The sequence below is a fragment of the Arabidopsis thaliana genome, chromosome 5, assembly GCF_000001735.4.
Source record: "Arabidopsis thaliana chromosome 5, partial sequence".
NCBI classification, from domain to species: domain Eukaryota; kingdom Viridiplantae; phylum Streptophyta; class Magnoliopsida; order Brassicales; family Brassicaceae; genus Arabidopsis; species Arabidopsis thaliana.
The window spans coordinates 13,794,502-13,807,176 of NC_003076.8; the positions used below are offsets into that span (position 1 = coordinate 13,794,502).

Here is a 12,675-nt window from a genome sequence, read left to right on the forward strand (position 1 = left end):
TCTGAATAGTATTCTATTGTGAATCATGCTCTATTGTAGAACATAGTTGACTGTGTGCTTAGCATGTTTTCAGAATGATCTTGTTCAGTTCTATACTCGTGTGTGCTCTTGTTCAGTTCTATACATTGTGTGCTCTTGTTCAGTTCTATAGTCTGTTTTGTTGTGAATCGTGTTCTATTGTGAATCATGCTCTATTGTGGAACATAGTTGACTGTGTGCTTAACATGTTTCCGGCTTAAGACATTTAGGATCTGCCTCAGTTCTATACTCGTGTGTGCTCTTGTTCAGTTCTATAGTCACGTTGCTCTTGTTCAGTTCTATATTGTGTGTGCTCTTGTTCAGTTCTATAGTCTGTTCTCTTGTGAATCTTGTTCTGTTGTGAATCATGCTCGATTGTGGAACATAGTTGACTGTTGTGTTTAGATAAGTTAACTGTTCTCTTAGCAGTTCTATACTCTCTTATCTGTTGATGAGTTTTACTTTTGTAACATGTTTACTTTTTTCATTGTTGCATGTGTTTGGAGGTTTACTCGCGACAGAGGATCTAAATTGGTTAGAAAGATCACAAGGATTTTTACACAAAAATTCGATGCTCCCTTCTATATCTGGTCATGTGTACCATTGGATAAAAGAGAAAGATTATTTTTAGAGTTTGCGGTAAGCTGATTTAATTATCTCCAACTTTCTTTACACTTTACAGTTTAACTCCATGAATTTCCATGCGAATAGGTCTCTGTTGACGTTCATGACCGTTCACATTTTGGGATAAATGCCAAATACAATACCTGTGATGAGCTGCAGAATACCCATTATGTATATCCTTGATGAGGCTTGAATTTCTGTCACTCAGAAATACCAATTCTGGAGTATCGGGTACATCACTTAGCAGCTTCTCGAAGAACAATCTCCAACTAGCATCATTCTCATTGTCGAGTATGCCAACCGCTATGATATAATGATGACGATTTGGATCTTGAGCTAAGGCAAATACTAGAACACCACCATATCCGTTCTTAAAATGTGTTGTATCCACAATTATCACTTTCCTCATCACTTGAAAGCCTTCAATGCTAGCTCTCAAAGCTATGAAAAGAAACAGAAATTTATCGCTCTCATCCAATTTCAGATATGTTATTCTACTTTCATTTACCTTCTTTAACATGTACAAATAACAATTGATATCTTTGTAGCAATCTTCCGCGGTACCTTTTAAATCACAAATAGTTTGTCTTTTCCTTCTCAATATGGTGGAGTATGATAACCTTAGGAACTGGATCAGGTTAGAGATCTAGAGAAAAGAGAATTGCAAAAATATTTTCATTAAATACTAAGACTGAACACATTAAATATAGATGTGAAAATTAAAAATATACATGAAGTCGAAAAGAAGATAAGAGGATGTGGTTTAAAAATATGTCCCACTTTTAAAACCTTGTCATGAGTTTTAGCAAGATTAGTTGTTTGTATATAAATTTTTTTGTTTTGCTAGATTTCAAACAACATAAACATGATATCAATTGTGTAATCCAAAATCTGTAAATACATCTAACTAGACTTATATTATAATATAACAACACTCAAAAATTAGCAAAAGTAAAACTAATACATTAAAGAAAAAAAAACAAGAGATATGTTAGAGCATACCAACATAAAGAATTATCTTTAGCAGAACGAATAGATTTATTTGGAGTTGACATAATCACATTCACATTTCATGATTTGGAGTAAACTTGTGTTGCATCTCTTTCTATTCTTAATTATCTTCTTCTAATACAGATCTATTGAAATTGACGAGAGATCATAACATTAACATTGTTAATTTTCTTCTTTTTCATTAGGCAAAGTACTTCAATTCCTTTTTTTTATTTTCTTCAAACATCATTTTTATTAATTTATAAAAAATTAACTGTTCGCTAGGGAGAACCATTCAGGAACCGACGTGTTTACATGGGAGAAAAGAATATTTCTAATCCAACTTGTTTGGCTAAAATGTTTGCTCGATTAGTAAAACTTCGAGGAAGAAATCTAATACTAAACGAAGAAAAAATAATAATGAGAGACCGAAAAAAGCCATTTCCGAAGCAAAGATTTGCCATTCTTCTTGGTTGTTGAGCAGAGATATCAAATCGGAGCAATCAGATGCAAATGCTCCAGAAGTCTCGGCAATTGATATCATGCACTCCATAGCGCAAAGTAGAGAGTCAACTTCCGCATGAAGTGATCATAGACTTCTTCTCGTACTTTTGAGGCCAAGATGAAGAGGAATATATTGCTAAACTAAAACCCATCTATGTCCACTCAGGTTATCATCCAAAAGCCAAGAAGAATCAATTTGACATCCTAAAATAGTATTTGAATCTCTAATTACCTATATCGTAACAATAATTTAAATGAAAAGACTAAAAAAAAAAATTAGGATTATGTTTATGTTGTTTATTAGTTATACCTAAATGACGAAGGTATCTAAAATTTAACTAAATCAATATGATATATTTGATTTCAAACTATGAATATTCACGATGTTGCGTCTCAAAGTCAACAAAAAATAAATTAAAAAATCAATGAAATACGAAATCTATAATAACAGTTATATGAATAATTTCATATTATAAATCATTTTTTGTAATCATGATTGATAAATAATTACATCAACTTTAAATATCTCATTTCATAGTAGAAGTTAGTAAAAGTAAAACGATAATTAATTTTAGTAGGATATGGTTGATAAAACTATTAAATATAGTCGTTTTCCGGTTCTTTTTTTTTTTTTTGATGAATAACATGTTTTGGATATATTGTTGAGAAGTTTTTGAGCAATACTATTTGAAGAAATAATGGTGAAGAGAAGATCTAAAAATAAAAAAAATAAAGTAAATCATAATTAATACAACAACTAATTGATAAATGTCAAAGAAAAAACTTATTGATATAAATAGTTACATTTTTTTTTTACGAGAGATTCATATACTTCAAAACAAATACCAATAATTATACTACCAAATTGTAATATATTTGATTACACATATCATTACTTAAGTAAGGCATGCATAATCACTTCACCTAGGCCTGGGCATAAAAACCGTACCCGAATACCCGAACCGGAACCGAACCGAAAAAACCGGTTCGGGGCGGATACAGGTACATCGATTTTACACTGATGGGTCTTTTATTAGTGTACCCGTGGGTATCGGTTCGGTTCTAGGTATTACCCGATACCCGAAAGGGTAAACCGAAAACTCGAACCAAATCTCAATACCCTTAATCCCTTATAGCATTAGGTTTACTGGTTTAGTCGATTTTAGGTTCTTTAGGGCAATCCAATTAGGCTTTTGTCGATTTAGCTTCTCCCTATTACTCGTTTCCCGATTCTAGATCTCTACTCTTTCCTTTATCAATCATCTGTTTTTATTTCGAATCAATCCTGGAAAGTCAAGTGAATCTCCTCACACCGTCTTTGGTCACTTCTCCACCGTCGGAGTTGTCTAGAAACAAGTCTGAGGTAATTTTTTGTGTCTTTTGTGATTTTCTGTAGATTGATGTTGATGGAGGCTGTGTCTTTTGTGATTTTCTGTGTCTTTTGTGATTCTAGATCTTTACTTTGTGTCTTTTGTGATTTTCTGTAAATTGATTAGAATTACTCATAAGAGTCAAAATATAAATGATGTTGAATTGTCAATACTATTGATGGAAGCATAAGAATCAAAATATATACTCAATAGTCAATGGAAGCACACCGTGAGCTAACATGTTTGTCAAATCAATTGTTATATGTTTGTCAAATAGAGGTTTGCTTTCAATCGGCTGAAGGTGTTAAGTCTGTGAATGTCTGCTATGTTAAATAAGTTCGTGAAAGTCTGCTATTTAAGGCTGTGAATGCCTGTTAGTTTATGTTTGGTTTTACTCATTCGTTTAAGTTTGAACTTATTAGTGGTTGTATTGAATTTGTGCTTGAATTGAATCTTGTTGCAGATGGCGTCTTGTGATGAACCAATTCCTGAGAATGATGAAATGACAGAAGAAGAGATTGAAACACCACTTCTGGAAAATCAAACAAGAGGAAAGATAATGGAGGGGTAGGTGGAAGTGGTTCTAAGTCAAGCAAGAAGGGTAGGTCTTGGGTTTGGGATCATTTCACCAAACTGCCAAATGATGCAGACCATTGCAATTGCAATTACTGTGGGAAAGAGTTGGCGTGTTCAACCAAGTCCGGAACCTCCACTTTAAAGAAGCATCATAAATACTTGCAAGGCATATTAGGTATGGAAAGCTGCTAATGTTCAGAATACTCAAACCGTTTTAACTCCTGATGGTCCTAGTGGGTGTATGACTATTAGTAAGGTCAGTGAATCTGTTTGGAAAGAAGCAACTAACGAGATGTTAGTTTTAGCTGAGTTACCATTAGCTTTTGTAGACTGTTTAGCTTGGAGACATTTTTGCTCCAAAGTTCAAATGTATAAGCCTCATTCTCGGAGAAAAGCTAGAAGAGAGATTGTAGAGACTTATGTTAGTAAGAAAGCTGCGATGAAGAAGATTATAGAGAACAATAGGCAGAGGTTGTCATTGACGACAGATATATGGGTTTGTCCCAATACTGCAGCTAGTTATATGGTAATAACAGCTCACTTTGTTGATGCTTACTGGCAGTTGAGGAAAATGATAATAGGATTCAAGCATGTCTGTGATCATAAGGGTCAAACAATTTGTGATACTCTTCTAGCTTGTTTAGCGGAGTGGGGTATAAAGAGAGTATTTTGCATTACTGTAGATAATGCTACAGCCAATACTTCAGCTTTGACTAAGTTCAAGAAAGAAATGATGAGGCTGAATGGAAATGATGCATTGATATTAAAAGGAGAGTACTTGCATATGAGGTGTGCTGCTCACATTTTGAATCTGGTTGTAAAGGAAGGATTAACAGAGGTTAATAGCAGTGTGGAGGCTATTCGCAATGGAATCCAGTATGTGAGGTCTTCGACACCAAGATGTCAAGACCATATGGAATTCGACTTATCTCATGTTAGACCAAGCTTTAAAGTTCAGATTGGCATTTGAGAAGATGGAGGCTGAAGATAAACCCTATAATGATTACTTTGCAGAGAAAGAGGATGGAAATAAAAGGATTGGACCAGCTGTGACAAAAGACTGGGAGAATGTTGACAGGTTAGTTCAGATTCTTGAGATTTTCTATAAGTCTACATTGGTTCTTTCAGCTTCAAACTATGTTGCATCTCATAAACTCTACAATGAGATAGTCTCCATTACTATAAACTTAGGTGCATTGACGTATGATGATGATGGTTTAAAGGACAAAGCCGAAGCTATGTTAGCTAAGTTGGCTAAGTATAGGGATGCATTTGGGGAAAAAGTGGAATTTAATAGGCTTGTGATAGTGGCAAGTGTGTTTGACCCAAGAAAGAAAATGAAATTTGCTGAGTTATGTTTTGAAAGGTTGTATGGTCAAGGCAGTACAAAGGCTACTCAGCTCCAAGATTCAGTTTATAACATCTTGTCTGATTTGTTTGATGAGTATACAAGAAACAATTTATTGAACAAAAGTAGTACTGGTACTACTGGGTCATCTACTCAATCGGAATGGAGTCAAGATCAAGTTGTGAATGAAGATTCAGAGAGACCAGTTCTGCGAAATGGATTTTTATATGAGAATATGAAATATGAATTTGATGAGATTGTGAAGGAGACAGGATTGCATAATACAGCTAATGAGGTGGATAGGTATTTGAAAGAGCCTGTGGAGAAACCAATCATTCTAAAAGGTACAGAATATGATTTGCTAAATTTTTGGAGGATCAATAATGGGAAGTATCCGGTTCTCTCACTCATTGCTAAAGATATACTTGCAATGCAAGTGACATTCGTAGCATCAGAATCTGCATTTAGCACAAGTGGTAGAGTTGTGAATCCATTCAGAAGTTGTCTCTCACATTACATGGTTGAAGTGTTAATGTGTCTTGAGCAATGGCTAAAATGTGAGATCCATCTCAATGAAAGAGGCGTCTCCACAATAAAACAACTACTTTCGGAGATCACTTTAGAAGATCATCTTATGAGAAGTAAGTTCAGATTCTCTTCTCTCTTCTTAGTTATAACATCATGATTTATGATTCTAATTCATGTTCTTTGGTTTTGTGTAGAGCATGAACTAGGTGAAACAGATTTCGATTTCAACGTGGAATGAAATACAAAGGTTAGTGAGTTAGTCAGTAGTGATTCAATGAGATATTGGTTTACTTGTGAGTTGTGATTTGTGATTGTGACGTTGGTGTTGGTTTACTTGTGAGTTGTGATTTGTGATGTTGGTGTTGGTTTACTTGTGAGTTGTGATTTGTGACGTTGGTTTACTTGTATAGGTTTGTCAAGGGGTCACGATTTCACGGAGAGGGTAGGAGGGAGTGAAAGACATTATTTATGCTATCTAGTTTTTTTCTTTGTTGGACTTGTATTTTGTTCAAGTGAGTTGTGACTTGAAATTTGGAACTGTTGTATGCATTTTATGTCTTTAACAGTTTAAATTTGGATGATTGGATTTGGATGTTTTACTCTAGTTAATTGCTTCACGTTATGTTGTTTTTTGAAATGCTAAGTAACTTTGGTTCAAGTTTTTATTTTTGGGTATAATGTAGTGTAAACAGGGTAAAACTTTGGTTCAATGGTGTATTCTGGTATAAATATCCGAACCCGAACCGAAACCAGCAAAAACCGATTGGATTTCGGGTTTTTAGCGGTTCTCAAAACTGATACCCGAACCGACCCGAACCCGAAGAGACCTGAACCGAAGCTGAACCGAGGTTTTTTATTTACCCTATTGGGTCCTAGAATTGTATATCCGACATACCCGTACGCGACCGGATATTATCCGAACCCGACCCGCATACACGAATGCCCAGGTCTAACCTCAACTATGGATCGATAGAGAGACAATTTTTGTGTGTCAAGATTCCTCAAAATATGAAGTAATGATAATATGTAGTAGAAATTTTGATGAAAAACATGTAAAAAGTAATTTGAAACGAACGATACTTGGGTTCCTTTTATTCACCTCCTTTCTTAGCCAATTAGAAAGTGTCATATAATTAAAAATATATATTTTAATTATAAAATCAGATCTAATAATTTGTTTATAAAATAAAAAAATCATTTAATAACAAATCTAAACATTACTCTTTTTTTAAATCCAAATTGATATTTAATTTTGTTTAAGTGTAAAAAAAAAATCTAAACTCTAACCGCTCTTTTATAAACCCAAACTGTCATATATAAACTCGTTTAATTGTAAAAAAAATATAAACCCTAATTATATTTTATAAACCCAAACCGTCATATAAATGTTTTTTAATTGTAAAATCAAAACTCTAACCACTCTTTTAGAAATCCAAACTAACATATAATTTTATTTAATTGTTAAATGTAAACCCTAACCACTTTTAGTAAACTCAAACTAACATATAATTTTGTTTAATTATAAAATTTAAACCTTAATTTATATCTATAAATCAAAACGGATATATTATTTTATTTAATTATAAAGTCAAAATCCTACATATAATTAATCTCATTTAATTAAAAGTTTACAGATTTTATTTTCTTAATTATAATATGACATGGCATAATGATAAGTTTAGACTAAAGGGGGTGAATACAAGGGTGAACCAAATGTATGTAGGTTTAGTCTACATATATTTTTCATATGAAACAAAACAAAACAAAGAAAATAACTATTAGGGACATTTATTTGAAGAATTCATGAAAAATATTATTTTGGTCACATCATTTAGCCAAATGTATTTTGGTCCCAATCATATGAATAATTTCATATTATAAATCCACTTTTTGTAATTTATGATTGATAAATTATTACATCAACTCTAATATTACATTTTATAGTAGAAGTTAGTAAAACATTTATAAACTAAAATATTAAAATATTTTACTTTATCAACAAAGAACACAATTGATGATTAATTTAGTAGTTTACTTTTGAGAAAACTATTAAATATATTAACTCTAAATTCCACTAAAATCTATCTCTTTTTTTATGAGTTGCAAATTTTTATCTAATGATGTTGATATCTTATATTTAAGAAGATTATTAAAGATATAACATTTCAAATTATATATTATCATTTGTTCATTCATTTAGTCAGATTAAGCGGTTACCATTTGAACTTTAAATTATCAAGCTAGATTTTGCAACAGAAAAAAACAAAATTTAATTATGTTAGAATAATTCAGCGAGATTGAGTTGGATTTTGTAATTAAAATATATATTTAATAGTAGTTTTCCCACTGCCTATGTTGTTTTTAATGGTAACATGTGTTTGGATGTGAAACAACCCGACCCGTTTTTTTTTAATAACATAATTAAATATTCTCATAAATACTTAATTAAACCAACCAATAAAGCAACAATTAAACTTCAAGTCAAAAAAATTATTTTCTGAATAAATAAATAATTCAACCAACAAAACCAAGAATGACTAACAATCCTAACACAACCCTAACCGGTTCCAATAATCAAAACACAAAAATAAACCAAACGAGTTCCTAGATCATCTTCTCTTCCTTGCCATGATTTCACGATCACACTTTATCTTTACCTGCATCAACAATACAATGATATGCGTAAGTATTATCATAAATACTTAGTGAGGCGATCCTCCCATCTACGAGCTATACACACAAGCAAATTAAAGGGTATAATAACAAATACAATACAAACAAACCAGTCATTGAACAATTCACCGAAAACACATTCACCCAAAACACATTCACCACACCTACATATCATCACACAAAACAAATCACACAACCCAATCGCTCAGATAAGCTCATGGTTACGCACTCACCTTAACAAATTGATTTTAACAACAAGTAAACCCAGGAGAGACTCTCCTTGCGTCTGAAACAGTCCAGAAATGTCCTACAACAAGTCACAACCAAAAGCAACCTTGAAGCAAACTGGACATAAAAAACAAAAACAAACAGTCTCAAAGACGAAACCCTAAAATACAAACTAACTGTTAAATATTATATCCCTCCGGTGAAACGCTAGCCTTATACGTCACAAAGCTTCCCACAAAAACTCGTGCCGATCAGAAACCAGATGAGACTACGATCGCAGTTACAATTCCCGCTGGTCCTAATTCGCGTCTGAGAAAACGTGTTTTACGAAACTGCGAATAACTCAACCAATTTTAGTCCAAAACTACTTGCGTAAACTGGAAAATAACGATAAAAGACTTGGAAATAACCCTACCAAATTTCGTTACCTTTGACAACGATTTGATATGTCAAAAACGTTTCCTCCCAAACCCTAACAATACTGGTACTTCTCATTCTCTCTCTTTTTCTCCTTTGTAAAACGAAAAGTGGCTAATTAAAGCCATAATTTCGAGTTTCTTTCTTTTATAGGCACACTCTAGAGTTTCCAATTAACCCAACCGATTAAACCAGGCGATTTAAATACAAACTATAACCGATTTTCCGGTTCACGGGCGCTACAGAATGAATTGTTAAGGAGTTTTGGAGCAAAACACAATTTTCAATCATAATTAATATAACAACAAAATGATACTAATAATGACAATTTCTTTTGCGAGAGATTCATATACTTCAAAACAAATTTGAATATTTGTGCGACCAGATTGTAGTATCAATCATATGTTATAATATCTATATACATATAGAGTTAATTACATAGATAAGTAACATTTAACTAAGATATGCATAATAATTACTTCATTCAACTATGGACGATAGAGTGACAGACTATGTGAGACAAGATTCATCAAAATATGAATTGATTATAACGTGTGGTAGAGAATTTACCAAACACATGTGGAAAACAATTAGAAAGAAAACAAAAAACTGACACCAGCCCTTAAAGAAAGATTTTTGAATGGTAAGAAATTTAGATTTTCTACGAATGTTTTGAATAATCTTGATTCCGGTTTAGAAATGATCAAGACATTTGTGAATTACCTATATAAAATTTCATATTTCTATTTTGCATACAATATTTTCAAATCTTATAATCAAGTACATAAAATATCAAACATATAAAGGATCTACAAGTTCAAGAACACATAAAATTATTGTTTAAAAGATAAAACTTCACATGCAAACGGTTGTTTGAACTATTTATATATAAAAAAAAGTGAACAATTCTTTTTGAGTTGTGTTGTCTCAAGAATCAAGTGTTTTCTAAATTTTACTATTACACAAACCATATCTATCCTCCTTATTCTTTCCGTACAACTTCAGATGTTTTGTTTTTGTCAAACCATTCTCTATCTAGCGGTGAGAGAGAAAAAAGATTTCCAATTTTTTGGTCTCTTGAATCGTAAAACTCTTATGCGTTTGTTAAAATAAGGGATGTCTACTAAGAATATTTTCTAAATAACATCTAAACAAAAAAAAAATAGTTTTTTAAAGTTCAAAACTTATAAGTGATTCATTAAATTAAAATATTAGTAAAATTGATCACTAATAGCAATATAGATTTACAATGTTGTTACGATATATCTTTATTTTGTATGTCTCTCCAAATTATTTTTGTACATATTGATGGTTGTAGATTTTTTTTGTAATTAAAGAGATTTGAAAGCAAATTTTGTGTCAAGGTTCTAAGAAAATGGAGGAAAGTTGATCATATTAATGACACAATGAAGCTTGACAGTTTATCTTCATTTTGTTATATGTATTTTTCTCTATTTTCTTATAACTTCAACACAGATTCTTCACTTTGATCAATATTAGTACAAACTTGAAATGTTATTTGTCATTAATGTTTTTGGATAAATCAGAGACAAGAAAAGAGATATTGTCTTCTATATTGTAACATCTTTATAGATATTTATATATTTTTGTTAGTGAATGTGTACAAATAATATTGTAGGTTAATAAATGTAAAATAGTATAAGATTTTATAAATATATAACTTAATTATATAGTTTGGATCATGTTTTCTTTAATTTAATAGCTTGGCATTACAAAAAAAGATTATTTTATATCACTTATTTTGAATATTTGTATAACTGAAAATTGATGCAATTATACATATAGTTGCAGCACTTGTTGTAACTGATGTTCATTTTGAATTAGTTACAAAAAAATGTTCTTATCCTTTTAAATCATTTTGTGTAAGTGATGTTACTATTTGCATCAAATTATCCAATAACGTTAATATTTCCAACAGCCATAATAAGTGATAAGTATTTATATCAATTATAAATAATTGAATTTTAAGAAAATGATATTCAATTTTTTGTTAAACAAGTATTATGTAATTTATTTATTTAATATGAAGGCAAACTATTATTTTTTTTTAATAAATAATAGGTGCATATTACACTTTTTTAATAGGGTCACATTCAGTGTCGACCCTTATGCTAAGCAAGCTAAGCGGCTGCATAGGGTCTCCACTTTTTTTTTTTGTCATCAAAAGTAATAGACAAGGTAAACGTGCCAGGTAGGGGTCAAACCTACGACCTTCTGCTTAGGAAACAGACGCTCTATCCACTGAGCTACATGCGCTTTCTTCTTATGGTCTCCACTTAATTGTCACATTTTAAGTAAATACTTTGTATGATATTTTAATGCATTTCTTACGTATTGAATTTTAGCCATGTAATTCTCTAAGGGATCATATTAGTCTAGTGTTTACTTAAGTACATGTAGGTGTATGAAGTGGTTTAAACAAAAGAAACTTACAAAATTTGACGTATAATCCTAAAAACATATACATATACATATTTATATAGTTTTAGCAATCAAATATCTATAGTTAGCATTTCTTAATCATCCATATGACAACTATATATACAGCTATATTTGATAATATAGTTACAGGAGTTCTATGATTATTTTCTACATTTTTTTCAAAGTTTATATTTTGGTTGAAATTATTTTTTTTTGTTTTTGCTTAGGGCACCAAAAATGGTTGGACCGGCTTTAGTCACACTTTAGATTAAGAAAAACTATAAATCATTGTTTACAGTGGGAGCAATGTGAAACATTCGCAAATTAAGTAAATTTTGACTTCACCTTTTACAACTGATGCTTAATCTTTAATAAGCATTGGTTTTATTGTTGTAAATTTTGAATAATTTAAAAAGTGATGTTATCAAAATTAATAGATGCATTAATTATCTAAATGATGTAAACTTATATTTGAATCATTTTTTTTGAAAAAGTGATAAAAACTAATTGAAATTGAATCAATTGTATTTAATTGATGTCAAACTAGTTAATTATAACATCAATTAATTTAATTGATGTTAAGCCATATATATTTACTGCTTTTATAAATAAATAATTTAAAATAACATCATTTAGTTTTATGCCTTGTTCAAAAAATCGCTAGGCGCTAGTCGGGCGGTGATGGTGGGCCTAGCGCCTAGCAGGAAAATCGGAGATTATACGGAGATTAATCGGGGATTAGTTTTAGGGTTGCTTATTTTTTTTAAAACATATTAATCTATTATAGTTAAGAAATCTCTATAATATTGTTTTTAAAGTTGTATTAAACACATGAAAACAAAATTTTATGTTCAAATTTATGATTTTTGATACAAGTTACGAACCTAAGATGAATATTTTAAATTTTAATATTTTTCTAACAAAATGAAAAAAAAAAAAAAATTGGGCTAGGCGCCC

General features: G+C 31.1%; 1 non-coding gene and 2 pseudogenes across 3 annotated transcripts; 1 reads left to right on the forward strand and 2 right to left on the reverse strand.

The window, feature by feature from the left end:
- Positions 1–694: 694 nt before the first annotated feature.
- On the reverse strand, positions 695–2,185 carry AT5G35607 (annotated as a pseudogene; the record flags this gene model as incomplete). Its single annotated transcript has 1 exon — positions 695–2,185.
- Positions 2,186–3,969: 1,784 nt separating this feature from the next.
- On the forward strand, positions 3,970–6,162 carry AT5G35608 (annotated as a pseudogene; the record flags this gene model as incomplete). The annotated part of the gene is made up of 1 exon: positions 3,970–6,162.
- Positions 6,163–11,480: 5,318 nt separating this feature from the next.
- AT5G35605 lies at positions 11,481–11,553 on the reverse strand. Its single transcript has one exon. It is a non-coding gene; the product is annotated as a tRNA-Arg (tRNA).
- Between the last annotated feature and the right edge of the window lie 1,122 nt (positions 11,554–12,675).